This window comes from Passer montanus, unplaced genomic scaffold (assembly GCF_014805655.1).
Source record: "Passer montanus isolate IOZ18808 unplaced genomic scaffold, ASM1480565v1 scaffold17, whole genome shotgun sequence".
NCBI lineage: Eukaryota > Metazoa > Chordata > Aves > Passeriformes > Passeridae > Passer > Passer montanus.
In genome coordinates, this window is record NW_024364270.1 from 7,926,574 (window position 1) to 7,952,546 (window position 25,973).

The window sequence follows — 25,973 nt, forward strand, 5'->3', positions numbered from 1 at the left end:
CTTTTCCAGAACTTAGCATATGTCCAATAAAGGAATAAAGCCTCCACTATATATATAATATTTAAGATGAAACAAAATATATTTACTTTTTACTTGCTTATTTTGTTTGCATGTCCAGTCTTTTCATTTATAGTTCATCATTTAATAGACTGATGAGAATCTAATAATGGTCAAATTTATAAGAAGGGGGAGTCTTTAATTTTCCTTCTGAATTAAAGATGCTTTTGTCATTAACATATCCAGTGTTCCTCTTTCCATGTCTTCAGATGCAGCTCCGGTTCCAAGGTAGGATGGAGTCTGGATCTGCCTGTCTCTGTTGAGCACTCAGCAGTAAGTAAACTTGTATTCTGACCACCACATCTGGAGTTCCCTATAGGCCAAATATTTAACAGACTGAAACACTGGGAAATTAAGCAAACTTATTCTGAAAGGGGGAATTATATGCACACTCTAAAATTTAGCTCTTATATTTTTATGAAGCAAAAAATAAGCATAAGTGTACAAGTTGTTTTGAACAAGCTAGAAGTAAATTATGTACTGAACGACAGAAACAGAAGACAACTATTTAATTTTCTGAGTAAGATACCTATAAAAAGTGACTCACCTCTCAGCTCCTTGTAATTCCTCTGTGCTTGTACATAATGATGTGTTACTATTCCAGGAAAGAATAAAAAATAGCTTAAGCTCTCTGCATAAGAGAAAAAGATTTTAAGAAAGTCTTCATTTAAAAGATACAGTAATGCTTATGAAAGTGCTTCTAAATGTGAGCCATCTGGTTACTTCGACAATTTGGAAGTAATTTGTATTTTAGCATAGTAAGCTCAGAATTAAAGGTTCTGATAATTATTGATAATAGCAGATCTTGTTGGACCTAATTTGCAAAATAAGCTCTATTCCTAAAGTAATCATTACTCTTTTAAGTGGTAAATTCTTTAAAACCTTTAAAAAAAAATTTAAATTTTTAAAAAAATTTTCAGTGGTGTTAACCAGTTCAATAGGCAGAATGGGCTATTATAAATATATGTAACATTTATTTAAATGTAGTTACATATCTACCCAAACCCACCAAGTACTCACATGCCATATCTCTCAAATGAAGAACTATATGTCTCCTTCAAGTAATATAAAGGAAACTGAAATATCTAGCGAAGAATTTTAAATCTCCTTTTCTTTACTCTCCTTGATACCAATCCAAATTCCTTGGTTATTCAGGATCTAATCTTGCACAGGGATTTTTATGCACATGGATTCTCAATAACTTCAAAAGGATTTTGAAGAGAGACAAGATAATTGTTTTCTAGGACAGTCAACCTAAAGGTCATTAGAGCCAAAGCATCAGAAAGAATCATTGGAAATTATCCAGATTTACAACAGAGAAAATGTTTATAGAGTTAGACTTCTGCTGGTATCTAAATCTCATCTTTGAACATTTTAACAAGTAGGGTTTAAAAAGAATTCCAGTACAGCTCATCTTTTCTTAATAAAATTGATTCATGTAGTTGAAGTCCTAGCCAGGGCTCTTAGAGCAGCTAATTTGAAGATAAATCTCACTTTTAAGGAAAGATTTGACCCTTGGATGCACATATGCAATTTTCATTACATTAATGGAAGCCACATTTGTGCATCCAAGGGCAAAATTTGCTTCTTAGAAAATACGATATAAAATAAACAGATAATAAACTGCATCAGTGCAGTCAGGGAAGCTAATTGCATAGGAGGGATTTCTACTGGAATGTGTCTTTAAATGCTGAGAAAGGAAACTTTCGCAATAATACCTATAAAGCCCACTAGCTTATAAAATCTAGAACCTTCTAAATATAAAGTGAATTTTATTCTCATCCAAATATATAATTTTATAAATAAAACAAGACAAAACAAGAAAAAATTCAATTCCCCAGTTAGAATTTCAAGATTGTTTTCTTTTCCATGTGGAAGAAGAAATGTAAAAACATGGGAAGGCAACAATCTTTTCTTTTTGGAGACATGCTCAAGAATAAAAAACACTGTAAAAATATTCAATGTCTTTTGTTACATAATGTTAATATTGCACTTACTCATATCACCTATTTCTTTCTGCAAGGAGTACAGAATAATCACACAAAGATCCAGCATGTGTCAAGTTCTGCATAGAAAAATACAGTTTTTGGTAATCAAGACGACCTGACATCAGTGGAATCACCCTAATACAAAAGAAAAAGTGTTTTCACCCATACAGTGCGAAAGTACAGGGAAATTATACTGATTACTTTAAAATGCCAAGGGTTTGCCCTGATTTTTCAGATCAGTATTTTTGTTTTCACATAGCATTGAAAGCAAGGAAGTTTTCCTATTTTTTCTAGGATACTCTTTCAAAGTCTTTAATGTTGTTTTTACCAGTCCACTTCTGTATTGCCACTGATCCACATCTCTTCAGCTGGGCCTCCATTATTAAGCAAAGTTATTACCCCTTTCTTCTGGGATTTTTGTCAAGATATACAAGCTGATTTTGCTCAGCTGAAACCAAAAGAAAATGAGAAAGAAAATACAATAATCAGATTGTTAAAAAAAAAGCAAAAGAAAAAAGCAAAAGAAAAAAGGGAGAGAGATGGGATTAGAGAATCGCTTGATATTTGTATTTTCATTTCTTGGGTTTTAGCCAGTAGACTACTGCCCCATATCTACTATGAATATCTTTATTCTTTTAATCACAAGGAAACTTTCCCTGATGGTATTTATTTTGCAAAGGTATGATGATCTGAGATAATTCAGAGAATCAACAGCTACCAAAGTAGACTAAAGTAGAAGGAAATGTAATCCAGAAGGCGTAAACTATATAGTTGTTATATAGTTATATATTTTGTTCCTCCAGGGCACAGCTTCAATCTTTCTTTGTCTTGCCAAAGTAGGTAACCTGTTGTCATCTTATGACCATAGAAACTAACACAGAGTACTTTGTACACTGGTAGAAATGGATAAAGATGTGTTTCTTCCCCAGGACTTTTTTCTAAATTACTTCTAATGTGAGGTCCAATATGACCTTTCACACAAAGCACAAAGTTTCTTAGTCACAACTCTGAACTGCTCTCTTGTGGCGTCTAAAGCATAGTGAGAATGACCAGCATCAGGAGCTAGGCCATCAGGTTTTCAAATTTTTCAATCAATATCAAAACCACAGCAAAATATACACTTTCAAATCACCCCCAGATTCTATTAATTTTAATTTAATTATATTTAGTCATAAGTGTGATTTTGGTGGTGCATTTAAATTCATTAGTTGCTCTCTACCAGTCTGCATACTGTTATACACCTTTCACCCTTTTAAAAAGCTATTTTTTCAGTGCAATGCTTTGAGGTATCCTCCTGAATTATCTAAGACTGCAAATAATTAGCTGGAAAGTGCTCTCAGAAAGAGCAGCTTTATTCAGTGCTTTGTTCCTCCTCCAGGATTCCACAAACCCTCTAAGAGAATCTCTAAGTTTACTGTAAGAAAATCTTTTCACTTCAGGAAAAAACTCTGTTAGAGTTAGCAGGTTTGATTGAGACCCTGGAGGTTCTCTTTTCTGTCTTTCCCCACGTTATGTCTTTTACAGACAGTTAAAAATACTCTCTAGGCAGCTTGAAGGAGGTCATCCAAGTGGTCAGACAAAGTAAATATACCAGACCTAGCTTTCTAAAATCTAGTCTGATGGGAATCAAATATTTTTTTTCCATTTTTGCCTCATCCTGTTATACAGTTAGTTAGACAGATGTCTTAGAACCAAACAGAACTTCTAGCAAGATCTTTTTTAGTGCTTCATATTGTCCAGGGGATTCTAATCCAAAATCTTGGTCTAGGAGAGTTGAACACTGGGAAATTTGGGAAAACCATTTCTTTAAAAAAGCCAGACTATTTCTAGTTCAGAAAAACAGTTCTGAAGTGATTGAAAAGATTTTTAACATGTTTGGTTTTGGTTTGGTTTGGAGGTTTTTGGTTGGTTGGTTGGTTTGGTTTTTTTTCAAACTTGTCTTAAATTGTTTATCAGAAAGAAAATATGTGATAATTCAATAAATGAAATGTCTAACTTATATAGTAGTCTTGAAATATTCTTCCATGAAGTCTGTGTGGTGAATTTGATCTTCACGTGTGAGTTACGAAAAGGATGGTTAGACCTCAGTCTGTGCATCATTAGCTACAAGGAAGTCCTACATTGAAAGTCATCATAATTTATATATTGCTGCCCTTAATATCTAAAGGGAGATTATAAATATCTTGCCTAGCTAACCATTTAAGACTTCTTCAAACAGTTTCAAAATATTTAGCAGTATTAAAAAGTTATCTGCCATGACATACTATAAAATTAAATTATTTTCTTATTAATACATGCATATACATCTTAACAAATATTTGTTTTATTTAACTTGTGATTTCTATAATCAAGAAACTTCAAAAATCTTAAAGCAGGATTTAATCAGGCGTGTAAATATCTGGTCTCTTGACTTAAACAATGTAGAGATGGGGTCAATGGCAGATTTTGGCCTAGGCTTTTCCTGAAGATATAGATGCCAAAAAATTAGAAAGTTGTTTTTTTGTCATTTGCAGGCGTGAAAAATTTAATGCATGTAACTATGGTGATCGAATAAATAACAGAAAAAAAGTGTAGTACTGGGAGTTTGACTGGCAGCCTGCCAAAAGACTTCCCCTTGTTTAGACAGAGAATTTTTATTATTGTCCAAAATTATAATGAAATTAGCTCTTGCTGACATAAGTATATAATTAATTCTCAGAAAAAGAAAAAAAGTAAGAGCTAACATAAATACACTTAAAGAGATAGGTCTAAAGACTTCCTGCATGGTTCTACATATGTAGTTGTTTTAGGAAAGAAGACAAGTGAGATCAGTCCTGCCTTTGAAATGTCACTCTCACACATACTTCAAAATATGCCCTTTAGGGCTAATGAGTTCAGAAGACATTTTGATCTCCTCACATATACCTCGAGACACTGTCAAAACCAAAGGGTTCAAAGTCATGCCAAATAGTCAAATAGTCAATATTTCCTTTTGTGCTGAGCTCAGTCTGCAATCACCATGCAACAATTAAAATGTAACACCTCTCCTTTGTTAGAGGTTGTCAACTTGTTTATGGTGCAAGCTGTGTGTTTTCAGTCCCAGGGAAGGGCCATCTCCTGAGCTACTTGATTGTTTCAGATTCTGAGAGTAGAGAATCTCGCTGATAATTGAAGATGGAGCCCTGTAAAAGGACCCATTAGAGATGGAAATATTTTCACATAACTCTGTTGTTTTGCACTGGAATAAATTAAGCTGACAGAGATTGGCAACATACTGGGTTACAATTTGAGTTTCCTGCTTTTTAACATATTTTTCTTTAGAAAACAGATTTAAATGCCTGCTGTTTATTATAATTTCAAAATATTCATATGAGTAAGTTCCCCCCAAGAAAAGCCCTGCAAGTTTAAGTAAATTGTACTGAAACTGGTGCTGACTGAATAAAAAAAAGAGCTTTGGACATGCTCTTTTTCAGATCAATTTTTTAATATGGGAATCATAATATTAGCGTGCATGAAGATACTGTAGCTGTGATGTTAACACTTTGTAGTGGTTTTTTCACTGGAAAAGTGAGCCATTGATAACAAAGTTGCCAGAAACTTATTATACATCAATTTTAAACAGAATTTAACTGCTATTTCAATTACAATTACAAAAGGTTTTCTTAAATATGAATGACTGCTATCTATCACAGTCCCACACATGGCTTTGAATCCAGCTCATTTACAGAAAATTTCCATTGTTTATTCAGAGAAATATTTGGACAAGGATTTCTACTAACAGCTGTTAGAAACAGATACACTCATTCAGGAGAATCACACACCCACCTATAATTGACAAAGCTGTATGACATTAACATAAACAACTGCATTAATGGTTTTTTTTTTTTTTAATTCCTGTTGTCACACAAACAAAGCTTTTCATTCAAACCTTTCTGGACCCAATTTTTTTTTCCTTGATTTTTTTTAAATTTTGCATTATATTTCACTGCAATAACAAACCAAAAGGCTGAAACTGAAGAAAAGCATTTTCATTGCCTTGTAATATATATTTGTAAATTCCTTCTGCAATCAAATTATTTTGGTTTGGGTTTTAATAAGGGGCTATTTTTCAGAAACTTTTTTTATTCAGAATTCTCCCTAAATTATGAAACCTGAGAACTTTTTAAAAATGAACTTTTGCCCTAATAGCACTTTCACATTAGTACTTTAAACCATACTATTTAATGAAAATTATGGTTTGTCAAAACAAAAAGGCCATTTATTAGTGACACAATAAAAACCAGCTTAGCAAAGGGAAAACAGAAAGATGTTAACAGATGGGAAGGCACCCCATTTTTGTTGTATACATAGTCATCTTTCTTTTGTATAAGTTGTTTTGCTTGGGGGAAGTTTGATAGCTTGGTGAACTATTTTTATTTGAGCAGAACAAGTTAGACCACCATCTCATTATTATCTGTTAAACACAAAACATCTATTTCTTAGTCATATGTAGCCCATCTGTTTCAATTCAGGCAATCCCACTTAAGTTAGGAATTTTCATATATTAAGGACTTGGTGACTTGGCAGCCCAAATCACTATTTATGGCAGCTTCAGATGGCTCAGACTTGTCCTGCACAAGAAGGTGGGTAGTATGTAGTTTACCCAAGGGGCTGATTATATACAAAAGCTGTTCTCAGATGTGAAAAATAGCTCAGATTTCATAACACAATCACACCCTAACTCCTAATGCAGCCCTGTTAATACCCTGTCTACTCTGTTTTACCACTGCTTCCATAGTTATGCTGTTGAGAGAAACTGGACAGATCAGTAAAATGCACAGATATTTTTAGATGGAACCTGTTTCCTGTTAGTGGCTAGGCTGAACACATCTCTAGAGATACATGTTACAGCCATCTAATATGCCATGATGTCATAGTATAAAATCTAGTAAATCACAGCAATATTACATAGGAGCAGCTGAAGAACTAGTCCCCAAGAAATCCCATATAATTCCTCTATTCAAAAGGCAGGAGGTGAGAAGAGGATCTGGAGCAGACGTGTGAAGAGTGTCAAAACTCAGCAAGCACCATCACAGCTACAACAAAAGATCAATGTACAAAGAATCAAAGCTAGCTAACAGGCAAAGCATCTGCAGAACAGCTGGGTTTACAGTGCTGAGGCATGTCATTTAACATGGAAATGGGAAGAAGCTGGGCAAATTCATCCTTCCCAAAGACAGGGAGTCTTTCCTGAAGAAGAATTATTTATTTTTGCAATTAAAATGGGAGTATATTTGTGGATGCATATTAACATTAACTTTATATTCATATTTACTTTAACCAGTAAACCGAGAGAAGTATCTGTAAATAAATAAATTTACTTTAAGACTTCATTTAAAGGAAATTGCATGCTAATCTAGAAACTATAAGAACAAATTTGTCAAATAACATAGCTTCCCTGTGTCTTGACGGCAAAAAAGAGCAGATCACTGCTAATAAACCTGCACTTGTCGTTAGAAAAGCCCAAAGAACTTTGTGGTTTAATAGTCCAAACATGCAAATAATTTATATTCTATTTGTCCACTTTGATTGTCCAGCCTTGAAACTTTTGAATAAATTAAACTGTATCTCTGTTTCTCTATTAATACAGTCATGTTATAATACATCTCTTTCAGTGACAATATCAGTCTGCTTATTAAAAAAACAACCAACTGAAAAAGAAAACAACAGAAACAAAATCTGCTGGAAAAATAAATGCCGGAAGAAAGGAGAACAAGGCAGTTATGCACACTGTAAAATGTATATTATACCAAAAGAGAGATTTCAAATACAATTTCAGACACATTATCTTCAAAAGAAAAGCAAAAAACTCAACCCACAATATGATTAAGTTTATATGAACCAAAATAAAAGGGAAATGAAACTTTATTTTTGTGATGGATCACAATGCAAATCAATGGAACAATTTGCTTTATAATATTTTGTTTTTTCTTGAGTGTTTCAAGTAAAATTGGAACTTTCTGTGAGTGGAAAGACTTAATTTAGAGGCTGAAATAAAAGTAAAATATCTGATTCATTGACTGGGTAAGCAACAATAGTCATAAACAGGAAAAAAAATAAAAGAAATGTTCAGAGTAGCAGGGTAGGAGATGCTGGCCTTTTCTTTATCTCTGGCTAACTTATCTGAGGAGACAGGTGCCTGGCTTCATTTTCTTCATGTTTGGGCTTGCAGGATATGGTTCAAGTCACATGCAACAAAACAGAACAGCCCTAATGGACCTATAAAGATTGTTAAATTGAAAAAATAGAGAGAAAAATGCTTATCTGTTCCTCCATCTAGTCCCTCAAAGAACTTAGAACAGTAGTCTCTGACTTTTAACAGATTTAATTTCTAAATTATTGTATTTTTATATTGCTTTTCAGTACCAGGTGTGATTTTCTTCCCATGGAATGCAAGAAACTCAGGAGTGTAGTTATATAATTTTGCATCCAAACAGCATAGTCTTCCTATGTCATCTTTATGGCTGAAGACAGGTTCTGTAGTGTGTGTTCCAGCATTCATCACCTGTGCAGTTCTGGACGAACTACAGAACAACCAAACACAGCAGTAAACACAGAGTGGTCAGTAATCAGCAGAATGGGTGGAAGGAAAATACCAGAAAGTTTCAGAGAGAGAATGCACATTCAAGAAGATGCTGCTACTTTGACACAGAGCAGATATCTCTGCAAAAGGGAAGAGTCATTTGAATGGTTCTTTCAGCCTTGGCTCCAGGCTAACGACCATGCTTTTTGTACCTACTGAACCCACCTCCTGCCTTTGTATCAGCAATACCGTAATATTAAAAGGCATTCAGAGCACTGACTTCAGGGGTCAGCAAATTCAAGTATATAAATCAATCAGTCTTCTATACAATATAATCACTCAGCAATACATATAATTCCTGGTCACCTATCTAGTGACCTGATGACACATGAAATATGAACAACTGGTGGCCAGTATAGAACCATGTCTCATATCAGCCTGTGGTGAGAGAAGGACTTGGCCTTCCACATAATGAGAATGAAAACAGCAACTGGAGGTTGTAAAAGCTGCCAAATCTCTACCTCCCTGCTGTCAGGAATCAGCTGATGTTGCCTTTTTAAGTTTCCAGGCCATCTGCTTGCTTCGTTTGCATTTTCTCCCAGGTGTCAGCATACCAGATTTTAGAGCTATATTTAAAGCGGCACCTAAAATTATTCTCAATTTTCTTTTATTCAAGATTTAGGTCAAGACTATCATGATCAGCTTACTGTTTTCTGACATATCAGTCTAATGTATTGCTATGGGGCTACCTAATCGAATCAATCATAGTCACCTTTCATTTAAAATGGCACTTCATCAGTGTGACTGTAAATCTATGGTCAACAATAGTTTTATTCATATCGGAGAAGACAATAATTTAGACAGAGTCTTGCTCATTATCCTGTGTTCCCTGTAAACTGAAAATTTACGTATTCTTTATCAAGCTTGGAAAGTACAAGATATTATGATTTGTGGCATGGAGGATAAGTATGTGTTGCAGACCAAAGATATTATAAATCATTAACACATCTGATCACATCTTGTCAATTTGACATATTACTAATATGACCTAAGTTGAACTACCAGATATCTTTGCATTCAGGGTGCATGACACATAGAATATTATTCATTATTTATTTTATACTTTTTTTTCTGTCTTGGTGCTATTAGAGGTTTTTTGTCAAGCATATTGAAGCTTTTAAAATCTGAAAACCTGGAAAATTGCTTAAGGTTTCAAATATATAGGAAAGTTACATAGACTTGAATTATGTCAGTTAAATTATTCTGGCGACATGTGATTTTAAACTATTATTCCTCTTATGAACATTCTTACTCTGGGCTAAAGAGGCTGATGTCACTTATGTTTAAGCTTAGGCATAAAGCTACACACCGTTTAGTATAAATGTGAATCCACCGAGGAAGACTTACTGAATCTGACTGGCATGAAAGGTCCTTTTATCAACACAGACATGCTTTACCCTCCTTCTGGAGGCTTTGACACTAATGGATTTTATCAAACCGTACTTTTCCATTAATGCAGCCTTTCTGGTTTGGTGGCAAGATACACTCTGTCACTCTGTTGAAGTCACCCATCAACTTTTTTTTTAATCACTATTGTCTCTTCAATAATACAAGTGACAGTTGGCAAATTTATCTACTGAAACATTTTGATGACCATTGACATGACTGTGTAGGAGAACAGTGTATAATTAGTCAGTCAGTAACAATAAAGATGATTTTTATAGCTACCAGATGGGTAGTTTATGTGTGTTTAAATATGTCCAGAATCTTTTGTAACAAATTGAACTTTGAATTCATTTTATCCTTTAATATCATTGAGTGTTTTGCAAAATTGCACTAAAATATAAAGGGCAGTAATAGTCTTCTGAGATAAGCTAAGAGTGTACATTTACAATGTAACTTACAATGTATTTGAAACATGCATCTCAAGTTTTGGCATTGACATGGCCAAATGACCTGTATTGAAAAAAACCAGAATCTCACTTCATAAAAATTGCAATTTCAGTGCTTTTACCAAAGCAAAACTCATACAGATTGCAGTTCTGCAAGTGGTTTTTTTATCTAATTTTTCAGAATATTAACATTTAATCTAATACTGCTAGATCTGCTAAATATTAAGCCTGAAAAATCACATTTCCTTCATGACAAATAATGCCGATTTTACATTTTACACTGCAAAGAAGGAAAGTTAATTTTACTTTTCTGCTTTTGCAGCAGGTACAACTAGGAAATTAAAAGCTGTAGCCCCTGCTCCAGGATTATACTGAGTCTTAAACTTCCAAAATATTCTTTAAACTCATCTAATTTTTCTTCATTTTAAACCATTCTGTCAGTGGTTTAGTATGATGAGTATTATTTTGTGGAAAGTCTGCAAAAATAATCACATAGGGAATCATTTTTCCAGTAGCTTATTAAATTCCCAAAAAGAACACTATTCTGATTTTCATTATCAAGCTGTTTGCTTTCAAAACTGAGCATTCATTAGCATTTAAAAAAGAAAATGAAATTTTTATACAGCTTGAAGTATATATATACATATTTTTTTAAACGAGCATGAAAACACCAGAGCGGCACACAGACTTGCTGCTTGTAATATAACCAAAATTATTTTCCCCATATGAATGCCTGTGTTGGAAGAAGATCTAACAAAAATGTGTTGATATCCATCTATCATAAACAGATGTGGAGGATCTGGCCCTGGCCTTCCTTGTGCCATTTCTATTTCAATGGATGATATACATTATGTGCCCACTTTTTGAATATCAGGGGTCACAATAATACATCCCCTATTTTTGGAAATATATTGAACATTATATAGACAGATGAGGTCTTCTGAGGGAGGAATTTGTTTTCTTAATATGCTGGTCTGTCTTGGAACTGGTTTGATTTACCAAAATATAAATACAACGTGGAAGGTCAGTGATTTGGAGTATGGATTTCTGTCTTATTTTTTTCTTCGTAATAAATCTCCATAAAGGTTACAGCTTACTTAATACCATATACAAGCCAGAAAATCTTCCAAAAGAAATTAATAACAATCATTACATTTTTTCTATGATTTACTAAACTGTAATCTACTTCAATCACAATATATTAAGAAAGTAGTAATGATAAAAGAAGATACCAAAATCAGAAAATTCCTCATCTTAGCATGAAAGAAGGACAATATACCTCCCAGTGAAGACAACATGTAATATACCTCTGAATATTAGCAAAAAGTGAATAAAAATGAAAACTATATCATAGCACCAGCGCATAAATGTGTGTGCAGGTGTATGTATATCTATGCACATATTAATATACATACCATAATATCTATTGTAGGAAAATATTAGTGCATGGTGTTCACTTGTAGATTAATGATTGCCTGGCATAATTAATGACACTGACTATTCATACTTCAGTAATGATGTTAGTTATGGAAAGCATATGGGATCAATGGTGCCTGCTTGATGGAATATTTGCAGATTAAAGTATTCTTTTGTTTTCTGTTTTAATTTACTTTGAAAACAATGAAAATAGTGTTATTTATATTTCTATTTCATTTATTCTTCATCTGTGTGAATACATTTCTACAGAACAATAATCAAATTCACATTCTATGTCTGGACTACCATTTCCTTTATATGAGAGAAATTAGAGAAGTGGAGTAAGTTAATGCATTAGAAACATGTCAGATGATTACATTATATACAGGCCTTAATAATATTCAAATGCATATAAAATTCTATCTTTCTCAAGAGAAAATATGGACATATCAAACCAAAAGAAAAATCTCACATAATATGCATTTAAAGTGCCCCTAATATATAACTTGAGATGGCAAGTTTAAAGTGAGAAAAAAGACAGTTCAATATTGGATTGAAGGCTAGATTTTAAACTAGTGCATGTAGTTTAGGCACATTTTTTTTATTCCAAGGGGAAAAAACCCTAAAATTTTCACTTCTTGTTGGCATTATCTAGAACATATGTGAACGAGTTTACAGAATGTATGTCGTCCTGACATATATAATATTTTTGGTACAATTTTTAAAAGGATGTGGAGAGTTGCTGTCTTGAACTCACTGAAAAGAAATTAGAAATAGAGTCAGGGAATGGAATGCACATTGATGAATTTCCTTGAAGAACGGCAATTAGGAGAGATGTCCCTTCCTTTCCCTAACTAGGATATTTGGTTATACCACGGACAGAAACCTCCAGCTCCTTCATGAAATAAAGTTGCACGAAATTCCAGATCAAGAGACCTAAGAGGACATATTTAGTACTTCTCCTTAGCAATAGACTAAGGAACCCAAATAACTCTATGCTTTTTGTTTTACTGAAACACTTAAATTTGTCCATCTTGTCAAAGCAAGTTTTTTGGTAGGAGGAAAATATGAACACAACTGAACTGATCTATTTTTTATATCTTCTTTAAGTGATGTAAAATGTTTAAAACTGAAATGTAAAAAAATTCACATATATAAAAAATTCCATATTATGTCATCTGATATTGTATCTGATATCCAATGATATCTGATAATATATCAAATAATCTGTCTTGATTTTTCTTAAGTTTTGATTCTTAATGAAAATGAACCATTTTTGGCTGTGTTTTCTGTTTGTTCCCTTATCATTAGGTGTTTAATTTCCAGTAGTTTACCACTATGTTCTGGGTGCCTCATAGAATGTTTCAAACACCTTTGTAAGCTAATTTTGTTCATTTATCTGATTTTAAGAACTATTTGAAAAAAAGAATGAAAGGCTTATCTCCCTTAAATGCAGTCAGCCTGTAACACTGTTTAAGAAAAGCACTCAGTAAATATTTAAATTCTCTAAAAGGAAATGAGACGATTAAAAGTTCTGTGTAAATCAGGGCCACAGCTTCATAATTCTAAGCACTTTTGATTTCTTTTTGAGAAAGCAGTGCTGTTAGAAACACACATTAAGGTTTCTTGATTTTTGATTTCTCCAGAACACACACCCAACAGCAAAGTAGCTGCATGGGCATGAGTTCAAATTTGGTATCAAATTCAGTTATGTAACTATATTACATAGTTTGTGTTGTAAAATACAAAAAATAGTCTTCAGTTTTGCAGTGTTCTTAATTATATTTAAAAAAAAACCCCAATATTGTTGCAGAACTGCACTCTCCCTTCTCTGCTACCACTGTATAAATAAGTACTAGAGGATGCCCCACAGACACTATATTTTAATGAATTGGAAGAATAACACCATGAATTTCAAACTCATGGTCTATTTCTTTTTGCGACGTATTTTAAATGCTATCTGTCATCTAGGGGATTTCAGCATTTAAATGATTTCTAAACAGCTTCTATAAAAGGCAGTAAAACAAGAAATATCTGCTCTTATATGCCAAGGAATATTTTTGACTTTTAAATGAAATATGGCAACAGAATCTGAAAATCTATTTACATGTATTTGTGGATTTCAAAAGTCAAAGGATATTGTCATTATAAACCTTAATACAAAGGGCTTTGGAATAAATTCAAGAAAAATAAAGAAAAGGAAGAAGTCAAAACAAAATGTAAATCCAGGGATAGGGCATGGAATTGTTTTGGTTAAGAAATTAGAAGTATTTGTGGTAAACCATTATTATTATGAAATTATGTTTGGTTAGAAGAATGTTTTTACTCTAGATTAAAATACTGTCAGGGCTTTCAGTGTTGTAATTTGCCTAGATGCCTGGATCCAGCTTGTCAAGTTTCATTTACTTACAAGGAGAAACTAAATTTGTCATTCATCTGAAACAGCTAACTGGCAAAAAGCAGCTGAATTTGATGGAAGGATAGAGAGCAGAAAATCTGAAACACAAAGGAAAAAACAATCCCCTTCCTTTAACAACTGTGCTTCCACTTCAACAGATCTGACCTGTCATAAGGCTTTTATAGCACAATTTGGCAATAGACAGAACATGAAACTTGTAAAAACCTCCCATATAAACATGTAGAAAACTGGAAAATACAGCTTGATTATGTTTTTTCCTGAAAAGAACATAATGTGAAATAAAAATTAAAAAAAAAAAAAAGTGTCTTTCTGGGATTTTAGTTTTGGTGCTTTCTGATTTCACATTTACTTTTTTTTTTTCTGTTTCAGAAAAAAAAAAACCAACAAACAAAACCAACCTACCAAACAAACAAACAAATGAAAGCCGCAGCAAAACCTGTAGCGACCATGTCCTACATATTTTATTTTCTGAGAAAATGTTAGTATTTTTCATGCACTTTTTTTTTTTTTTAGGTGTTAAAATCAATAGTGGTTTAAAAAGTGCATCAGGGAGAAGATAGCATTTATTGATAGCTAGAACAAAATTAAACAGTATGAAAAGGATTCTCACTGCTGAAACAACTTTGTAATCAGAGTCTCCTTGCCTCAGATCAGATTCTTTCTGCTCATTTTAAAGTAAAATAATCTTTTCCACATCTCTTGTGTTTCTTCTTGTGTTCAAAAGCTGTTAACTTACACTGCATCTTAGTGCACCGTATTGTATCTGCCATTCATAATGTCTTGCATAGATTTGTCTCCGTTTCCCAAGGCTTTTAGAAGAATCTTAGTATATTCAGTTTCTCTTCATATCAGAGCCAATTTTTTGTTTTGAATCATCTCTGTCTTACAGATTTTCATTTCTCTCTGCAATATCTCTTTTGAATATATAGCCCCAGTGACTTTTCTCAGTGTATAGACCTGAGTTTTCAGATGTGTTATTTTCTCAGCTAAGGGTCTCTGTCATTCACGGACTTGACTACACTTCTGCAGAATTATCTTCATCTGATACAGAATATAAAAAATAATCCAGAAATAGTGAAGTACGGCATGATAAAAAAAAGGCATAAGAGTAATTTAAAATATTCTAACATAGGCAAGTTTTCTATGCAAAATATTTAACAAAAATATTCCATGATACAACAGCAGGCATGCACTGGGTATTTGCATTATGCTTTTATTGATCAAAAGAGGTTTTTTTCCAAAAGGAAGTAATACAGACTGTATAAATTCCTGAAATGCTACATACATGGCTGTGATTTAATAGATTGACTTGAGCACTGTGCTAATAATGCCAAGGTTGTGTGTTTGATCTCCATTTGGGGTGTTCATTTAAGAGACAGACTTGATGATCCCTTTTGGGTCCCTTCAACTCAGAATATTCTGTGATTCTATAACTTTTCAGAGATGTGGCTGGGACATGTCAGCCAGGCCTAGTTTCTGAAATTGCTTAGGAATGGTAAACGTAAAAGTAGCTGAAGACAGTTCCATAATGGATATTTCTTGTTCCATTCACAAAGTTACACGCCAAAAGACAGTAAGAAACAATCAAACTGTTGGTGAGTATTTGACATAATGCGCAGTTCCTTCGTATGTTGCTCCAATACCAGATCTTGGCTCCTTATTGAGGTGTGAATATTTCAGTTCTGATGAATAGACACTTTCATCTGATGTTTTTGGTTGCTTCATGCTGAAGTGAAATGCGTGACTGAACATTTGCAAGATTTGGCATCAAGAATATAAAGGTCTCCCCATGCAATAGACTAAGATACATGAAACACAGATGACATCATTCTCGAGCTTCCAGCCAGTTTCCAGATAAATCTTGTGGAACATATCCAGGAAGTGAGTGCCTATGATCAGCTAAATATTCTTTTTTGCCAGTGTTTTCTCTCTGACTATAAAACTGGCAGAGACTCAGGAAGTCTTAATGTGGTTTTCATGTCAGGTGAAGAGAAATAAATAGACTGTTTGAATGTTTGAGTCAAAGGGCATTATAATGATATTTAAGCAGACTATCTGAGCAATACTGTTTTGCTCCAGCTAATGGAATGTTATCTTGTATCTTGAAAAATTACAAAATGTCATTCAGGGAACTAGAGGCACTGATGTACAGATAAAACCTGCTAGGATTCTGACCTCTGAAGAACATAAATACAGGTTGGAAGGAGTCTCACAAAGGCCACGAGAACACTTTCTCACCAACACCACATGAGAACTCTTTAAAATAATTGTTTTCTCTATTTTCGTCTCTAAAGTAAAATTGATGCATTGAGTCCAACATTTTTTTACTATGCCATGTAATTTAAAGTTTTTGGCTCCTCTCTCAAAAATTTCCCATTACTGTGAACAGTAAAGGCCCAAACTAGACATTGTGGATGACCACACCTGAGAAAACTTGCAGACTTCTCTCTGCACATGCATGTTCTCCAGTAGCATGATGGAGTTGATTTCGTGTACCACACTACTGGTTTTTGTCTTATTTACACATACGTAGATATTTTGTCTTCTTTGTATTAGTTGATTCAAATTCATATTCTTAAACATAGCTCTTTAAATTCTCCTTTATGTTGTATATTAGTTTTCTTTATTTGAAGTCTAAATTTTAAAAGATCATATTATGATCCTGTCTTCAATAACTTACAATCCTTCTAAAACCAGCCTAGTTTAATGCAAAAAACGTGTAATTTTTCTGTCTACAGCTACAACAACTATGGCATTTTCAAAAATGCTGACCTAAGCATGATGTAAAATACGTCTGTACTTCACCTGTCCTTCTTCTGTACTTGTGCATGATAGATTTAACTGTCCTTTTATATTTCAGATTTAGTACAAATCTTGACTATGCTTTAAGTCATGTCAATGGGTTAAAGTAGGGAGTTTCACATTGAATACTCTTGAACAGTCTGTATTGTGTACTACTGTTACTATTTCTTTATGGTTTTGTTTACTGCAAATTGTTTAATAACTTGTTCCAAAAATATTGAAGGAGAGAAAGTTATGCCAGCTGGTCTGTTACTTCCAGTGTTTTTCCTTGTTCCTTTCTTCATTGTTTTCTCTTTCCTGTGGTGGTGGAAGCACAAAGATTTTGAATATTTCATACCTATTGATTGATTTGTTACTATTTAGGAGTCATGGCAATTAATGAATTTTCCTATTCCTTTAGTTTGCCTTCCTTTTAACATAGAAGTAGAATTTAGAAATTTTTTACTGCTTATTTTTTGTATTCTCTACTAATTGAAGCCTAGGTTACATTTCAGAGTTCCTGATTTTGTCTCTGTGCACTGCAAGGCTGCAGGTTTGATCCCCATATGGGCCGTTCACTGAAGAGCTGCGCTTCGGGATCCCTCTGTGTCCTTTCCAACCCAGGCTAATCTGTGATTTTGTGGTGCTAATTGCAAGACTGCAATCTTTCTCACTTGATTTCTGGCACAATGAACATTGAAGTAATTTTATGAAATGGGAGGAGTTAAGCTAACGTTACAATTCAAGTATTCATTATGTCCGCATTTGGGCGCACGTATGGTATGATCATTCTCACATATCTGCAAGTTAAGATAACCATATATATTACCTCTGTTTCAGGAGAAGAGTGTTTCACTGCTTTATATGTGTGGTGTGAAACAGAAGATGTGAACACGGTGCTTCAGGCAACTTAACTCACTCAGTCTGTCCAGGGACACACGCAGGTCACAGCACTTGAGGTGAAAGCTGAATTCTAGATTTCCTACTGCCTTGTTAGTGGTCTCTGGGCGAGTGCACTGCAGGAGTCAGACCTAACAGAAACAAACTTGCTATACTCTCTTAAGGAAGAGAACCAGGAGGAAGAGAGAGGAGAGGAAAGATTGTTCTCTCTCTTTTTCTCCACTTCTCTCCCTTCCTCCATAAGTATATTATATCATATAGCATATACGATATATACAGTATATACAGTATATACAGTATACTATGCTTGTGCTTCAAAACTGCAAAATTATTTACAAAGACACAATTTTTTTCAATGCAAAGATGTTTCACTCTTAAATTTACACCACATTCAGATCAGTAAACTTTTAAAGGTGAAACAAGAACAGCAGCAGTGCTGACAAATTCACTTTGAAACCAGAGACAGTGTATTTCTGTCTGTCTGATGAGGGATGGAGAATGCAAGACCTTGGATGCCTGGTTCCTTTTTCAGATCAAATGTACAGTGCTTAAAGTCATACTTTGCATCTGATACACACCTTGTTTTGCTGCAGGGAAACTACAGGCTGAGGAAGGCTTTGTCCCAAGTAGGAATTATGATGTAGCAAAAAATACAGGCCTTAATGTGGGAAATGGAGTGTTTCCCTCATTCACATAAAGCACATTAATCCACAGGCTTTATATTATGACCCGTGCTATTCCTCAGAGAAGAATATATGTGGTTTCCACACAGGTTTTTCTTAAGATCATGTACTGCTATCTTATGCATCAAAAAAACCCCAAAAAACCCCAAACAATCAAATCAAATATAAATAAAACCATCACTCCCTCATTACCATAGTTTAATTTATCACATTATCATTATCATCATCATCATCATCATCAATCATCATTTATTTCATTTATTTTACATTTAAAGACTGGAAAATTTGGAAATTCTAATAAAAAATAATTACCCAAAATAGGGATAAGCATAAATAAAACTAACACTGATATGCATGCTTAATTATGAAATTAATATCCTGAGGTACACTTTTGATCACAAGTTTGGCTTTTATTTAATTATAAACAAAAATCATATTGATTTAATTTTTATTGACCTAATGTGAAACATTCTCTGATTCAAAAAGTTTGATCAGTTTTTTAAAGGACCAGAACAGCTAGAATCAGATAATATATGAAGACAAAGAGAACACAGATGTAATTTAGGACACTTCTTTTTTTTTTTTTTCCTTCTAGGAAAATATTTTTTTTCTAAGATAATGGACCAATAATTTTAAAGGGCTGATCTAGTAACTTGCTTCTTACTCTGTGTTTAAAGTGTAAATGTCTGGAGAACTTTCAGAATAAAGACTTCTACTGCATTATCTCTTCTCCTTAAGTCCTTTGAAGCTTTCCATATTGTCACAACAATTCATAGGTATTTAAATGATGAGAATGTTCCAGGTATTCTAACTTACAGGCTCTTTGAACACGTAGCTACAAAACTAGACCATTTCTACTAAAATAACAGACTCTGCTTGCATGGAAACAAATTTATTAAAAAAACCTGCTACTGAAGTAACAGAATTCGAAAACTCACATAGTCAGGGATTTTTAATAATTCACCTTTCTATTTTTAATTGCAGTGTATTAATGGATTCTAATTTGGTTTTTACATCTGTTAAGGTTATTTTTAGATTGTACTGGCTTGTAGAACAGACAAAAGACATATCCTGAGGTTTCTTACACAGACATAAACAGCACTCTGATTATCTAACCTTTCTCAGGATAACATATGTCCCATGACAGCTTCCCAAGCTAATGAAGATGATGATAGCAGCTTTTTCCTCCATGACTGCTGCAGGTGGTGAGCCTCATCTCATTACTGCAACCCAGGCTGCCAGTGCAAGTACCCAACAGAAAACAGCTGGGTAAATATGTAGGTGTTACAGTTCCTGGACTCTTCAGACTTGTGTAATGGAACATAGGCTGTAAGTGGGAGACTGTTTCTGCCAAAGATGTTTTTCTTTTTTCCCCAGCTTTAAATAAAATTTTTAAAATGTCACAGTGAGTGAATGAGTGCATACTTCCTATTACTAGACTTTCATATTTCCTATTGCTAGGCTTTCAACTCCTTGTTTATTTGCTTCACATACACATTTGGAAAAGGACCGGATGAGAATAATTCCATTACAGTGATGCAAATTAAATGTAACTTTATTAAAGAGAATGGAACCATGGTATGGCAAAGCCAGCATAACTACAGAAATCAGGCCTCACACAGTACTTTTTTTTTATTGCCAATTAAAGTACAGAGGAGAAAATGAAGAAATACTTACATAAATTTAACTTTTATTCATTGTGAAACCAACCAAACTCTTCAGAAAAAATTTTAAAGGTGTGTAAATGAGCTTACATACATGATGCAACAACATAATTCAGAAGATAGTAGATTTGAATGAAACACATCTCAAAGGAAAATCTTTTTCTATACTTTTTATTATACACATGAAAAGGTCTCATTTCTCTGAAAAAGTAGACATGATTTAAAAAAAGAGGGTTTGTGTGTTTGCAGATATAACTTGGACAAATGATGAAAGAGCCCAGATGATTCTTTTTAAATGTCCTTATCTTGTTCCTGAATTACTGGCAAGTCCATGAAAATCTTTTTTTATAGAACCAAGGACTGATTTATTTTTGTTCAGAAGAGGATTTTGATATATTGCCAATTTGTTTATTCTACATTTAGACAGTGAAATGTAGAATAGCGGAAAGCTATGTGGACCAGAGGACCCAGATGGTTAGGAAAGAAGAAAGATTTTCACTTTGACAAGGCAGCTAATGCTGTCAATGGTAGCTGGCAAGAGGATGTAGTATTCATTGAGAAAATTACAGTGGAAAGAGCAGCTGGTTTTATAACGCAATTAAAGCAATTTTGTAGAGACTGTCAGCTTCCTTATCACAGCAAAATAATTTTCACACGTACAAGCACTATATTTTCCATATCAGGTGCAAACTTTAATGTTTTATATTTTCTTTTAATATAAGTTTTGAACCAACTAAATATAAAATAAAAAATTACCATGTAAGTATGAAAATATAATTTTTTTTACACAGAAAGCATTCAAACGGGTACTACTATTTTCAGTGCTGCTTAAGTACATTTTAGGATATATGTTATTTATGGGCTTATTTAAAATCTGTATGAAAATATAATTTTTTTTTTTACACAGAAAGCATTCAGACAGGTACTACTATTTTCAGTGCTGCTTAAGTACATTTTAGGATATATGTTATTTATGGGCTTATTTAAAATCTGTATGAAAATATAATTTTTTTTTTTACACAGAAAGCATTCAGACAGGTACTACTATTTTCAGTGCTGCTTAAGTACATTTTAGGATATATGTTATTTATGGGCTTATTTAAAATCTGTATGAAAATATAATTTCTGCATTTCTATTTTATGAAAAATATTTGTGTATAACATTGAAAAATTTTGGACATAGTAAATCCATTCAAATGCTTGACCTTTTTGTATGAAAATCCATCTTCTAAAGATGAAGAAGCCAATGGCAAGATGTTGTCTGTAATGTGAAAAATATCAAAAGCTAGCTTGCTACTTTGCAGTAGTACAAAGATATGCTCTGATCTAAAATAGTGATTTCCAACTAAAAAACACTTCTCATTTGTCAGATTCCTCAACATTATTTGCTGTTGCTGCTCCTCTGTGCACTCCATGCCACTGTATTATCCCTCTACAGTAAATGACCTTCAGCACTCCCAGAAAAACAGGGAGATGTGGCACAAGCAAGCAGGGGTGAGGGAATGTCTGTGGTGTGTATTCAAATACAAATTGAGTTGGAAGACAAAGGACAAGATTACAGTTCTGAAGCTGGAAAAGGGAATTGGAGTTTCTCTTCCTAAACACTCTGTTCATCGGGTGGGGGTTGATGAGCTCAAGATTTATAGATAGGGAGATGAGGTCAAGATTTATAGATTGGGAATAGCTAGAAGATACAGAGGACATGAATGGCCATTAAGGAATATTCCCTGGAAGGGATCAGAAACACCTGATCTGGGAAAATATTGATAAGAAGACTAAATTAGCATCAAAGATGAAGGGATCAATAACCAATAGGAGACCATATACTAAGAACTGTATAAGATCAATGAGCAAGAATTTATTTGGGTTCTATCTGTATAAATATGAGAAAAATAGGCTAAAGGACTATGTGTGATGGAATGATTTTCACTGCCCAACCCAGGCGTTTCTGTATGAAATAATTTCTATTGCACATCCTAGCCAGAATAAAGTAATTACTAAATTCCCTAACACTGAAAAGATGGGGCTGGTGAGTCTCTATTTTTCCCGCGGTTGCAGTGACACCATCACTCAGAGTGTGCAGGAAAACTAGGGAATCAGGCCCAGACCACACGGGGTTAGAAAAGAAGGATTCTGCTTGACCTGCCTGACCTTGATGGCAAGGTGATCTGCTTAGTGGATCAGGATTGTCTCAAACAAAATCTTTCACATAAAATTTTTATGAGGTATTAATACAAGCATTAATTAAACCAATTCCCATTTTATTGTACTTCAGCTGTAACAATTAGGAGAATATGTTACAAGAATGCCTATTCTTGGATAGGGCCCATATTTAGATCTAATTAGCTACGAGAAACTTTCTAACTTTGATATTAAGGATAGGAAAAGACTGCTAAAGGTGAAAAGCTACCAGCTGTTAATAATTTTATGAAGATTTTCCAATTCTATAATTTAGAATAGAATTGTAATATACCTAAATTCTTTGAGGAAAAGTTTAGATATAGAAAGTGAATTAAAATATAAAACATGTGATGGTCTAAATGACACAAAACACTGAAAACAAAAACAATTTTAGAAAGTAATTTTCCACTAATGAGGATGCATTTTGGTAATATGTAAATGACATTTATGGTTTGTGAGACTGAAATTTTAATGGGTAATATCTCAAACAATTGGCCATTTGCAAAAGCTGTGTGTGCTTTGCTGAGGATGTGCAAAGTAACAGCCCGGGGTGCAGAGGGCTGAGCACCTGAGGATGACCAGCAAATAAACCTTTGTAAGCAACGAGCCAGACAAAGACACCAAAATATAGCTAAGATGTCCTCCCAGCCCACAGATATCAGCAAGAACAGTAAGGATACAAAGACTTCAAAGCTGCATAGGTGTACATTGGAGATGAAAGAAAATTAATCAATCCTTCACACATATTTTGATCTACAGCTCTGAATTTAAAATACATTCTTCTGTAAGGTAGAATTAAAAGAAATGTACACGGATATAAATTACTTGCAATTTTCTTAGCAAATAGCTGAACATATATTTTCTACAAATGTGGAGATTTTTTTCTTTTTTCTTTTTGTAATTATATATATGTATAGGGGAATCCATAACATTAAACACATCTCAATCTCATACTTCTACCTGTGTGTGGTAGTTGACATTAAACTACCTGTGGACACTTTAAAACTGAATTATTCTCTGAGTTCTCCTTAGTTAGTAAAAGCGTCCTTAAAATTCTTGTTAATGCTCTATTGTACACACATCTCTCCATAGCTGTGGTTTCTTTTTTTTTTTCCTATAGGCCCGTTCAGTTGTATGTCATCTATTGTACTTTATTTTCCAGTTTAGTTAGTGTATGATTTTTGTCACCCTAGTGCAGGCAATATTGAAGACTGATTAAACTAATTAATTCCAGAGGAGCTTGGAATTCATCTAGGATACTGCTCAAAAGGGACTGTAGATAGTATGAAAGCAGATATCTGGGAACAAAGTCTTCCTACTTGCTTTCTAGTTTGGCCTTTCTTCCTCCTCCTCTTTCCCAGTGGTCAGCTGCACGCTGTGCAGCTGTCTCCCTTACATGAGTATAGATGTTTTTCAAGTGGTTTGCACAGCATATGTTCTCAGCTGAGGTTTCCAAGAAATTTTTCCCCAAAAAATGAAAACAACTCACTTGGGACTTTCATCAGTTCCAGAAAAACAAAACAAAACAAAACTGAAAAATAGAGGAGAAATTATTTTCATTAGGAGACCATAAGAATTTGAAGAATGACAAAAAATTTGAAGGGCGATGTTTTGGGTTTGGGGTGTACAATCCCAATGGAACACACTGCACAGATCAAAATGTAGATGTGTATTTTTCACAACAGATTTATGCTAACTACGTCTTATGTTCAATATAAAAAGTGATTTTTTTACATGTGTAGAAGCAATAGTAATGAAAGAACATTGATAATGTGCATTGTGATTTATTAGCTTTTGCTTGTCTTTTTTGTCTGTAAATTGACTAGGCAGATCACCCTCAGAGAACTTCCTGAGTTCCATTATGATATTATTCCTAATGAAGAAGACATTTTTGATCTCTTCGATCCAAAGTTTAGAAAAGACAATAGAAGTCTTAGTACAGCAACACTTTCCATACAGGAAAAAGTGACATGCTGCATACATGTTTTTCAAAAGGTAAAATCTGTCTGTGATAAAATGCCATTTCATAAAATGGCACAGGCAAGGATAAAAATATGCAGATATTTAATTGTGGTTCAGTAGATTATTTTCTCCTTTAATAATAGAATTCTCTTTTGGTATTTGTTTAATACTTCTTCAAGATTTTCAGATAAATTAGATAATTACAGAATAGATGGAGCAAATCAGTATGGCATTTTTCATTAAATGATATGATGTTAGTCATTTCCTTAGACAGATAATGATTCTGATTAGCTTCCTTTGAATTACAGTTAAGCAAACACTAATTATTGCTGATTTTTAATAATTACAAAATTAAACTTCCAAGGGAGGATTTTGTAAATACTCCGTTCAGAAAAAAAGTTCTAAATTTTTCTTTCTAGTTTAGTGAATATACACTTTGATTTATGTTTCTCCTAGAAGAACAATGTTCATTTAAATAAACATTATTATGAATTGCACTACATTTTCATATCCCTGAGCAGACATTCGTGTTCAAGTGACATTAAGATACGTTAGAAATAAGAACACCCCCACTGGAGTTATTGGGATACAACATCCTGAAACTCTCATTCCTGCTTGTTTGAAATAGTTAAACATCAGATCTTTGTCTGATATATGCACAAAATAGGGACAGATAACACATCACTGAATAATGTATCATCAAATAAATCCTAAGGAAAATTAATATTATACACAATTTAATATTATCCTAAAGAGTAGCTAACTGTTGAATAATGTTGTGGATATTCTCCTAACAATCTTCTTATGCTGGTATTACCTCATCTAAGTTAACTGTGTTTCCAATGCTCACTAGCATTTGGTCTGCTATTTGTAGACACTGGGACTAAAGCAAATGTGACTGGTGTCCTACCTTAAATGATCTCTGGGGTGACAGTTTGATCAATAATTTGGTCTTTAGATCCCCTCTTCAAAAAAACTCAAAGGACTGTTACATCTACTTTTTTTCAATCAAAGCCCTGTGGATTAAATGAGATACTTCTCATCTGCTGTTTCATTGCACTTGGAGTTTTATATTTCCTTTAAAACTTCCCTTTTATTCTGTAGCACATTTAATCAAATGCAGCTAAAATAACAAAGCAGACCTGATTAATTTATTGTTGCCACACAAGAACTGGAAACAGCCTCTAGGCAATGCATTTTTATCTCTTATGGGTAATAAAGCATTCATACAGTGATGTATTTATTTAACCTCACTCATGTTGTTGAGCAACCTTATTTACAGTATGCAAAGTTAATTTTCTGGGACATCACAGAGCAAGCACTCTTTAAGGTACTAGAGAAGAGTTTTGCCATGTGACTCCCATAAAGATAAGTTAGAGTTTCGTGAATATCCACGAAAACTTTTAAGATCATGCCTTTATTTGATAAATTACCACAAAAAATTAATCATTGATATAAGAAATAAGATTTTTTTACCTATTTAGTTTTA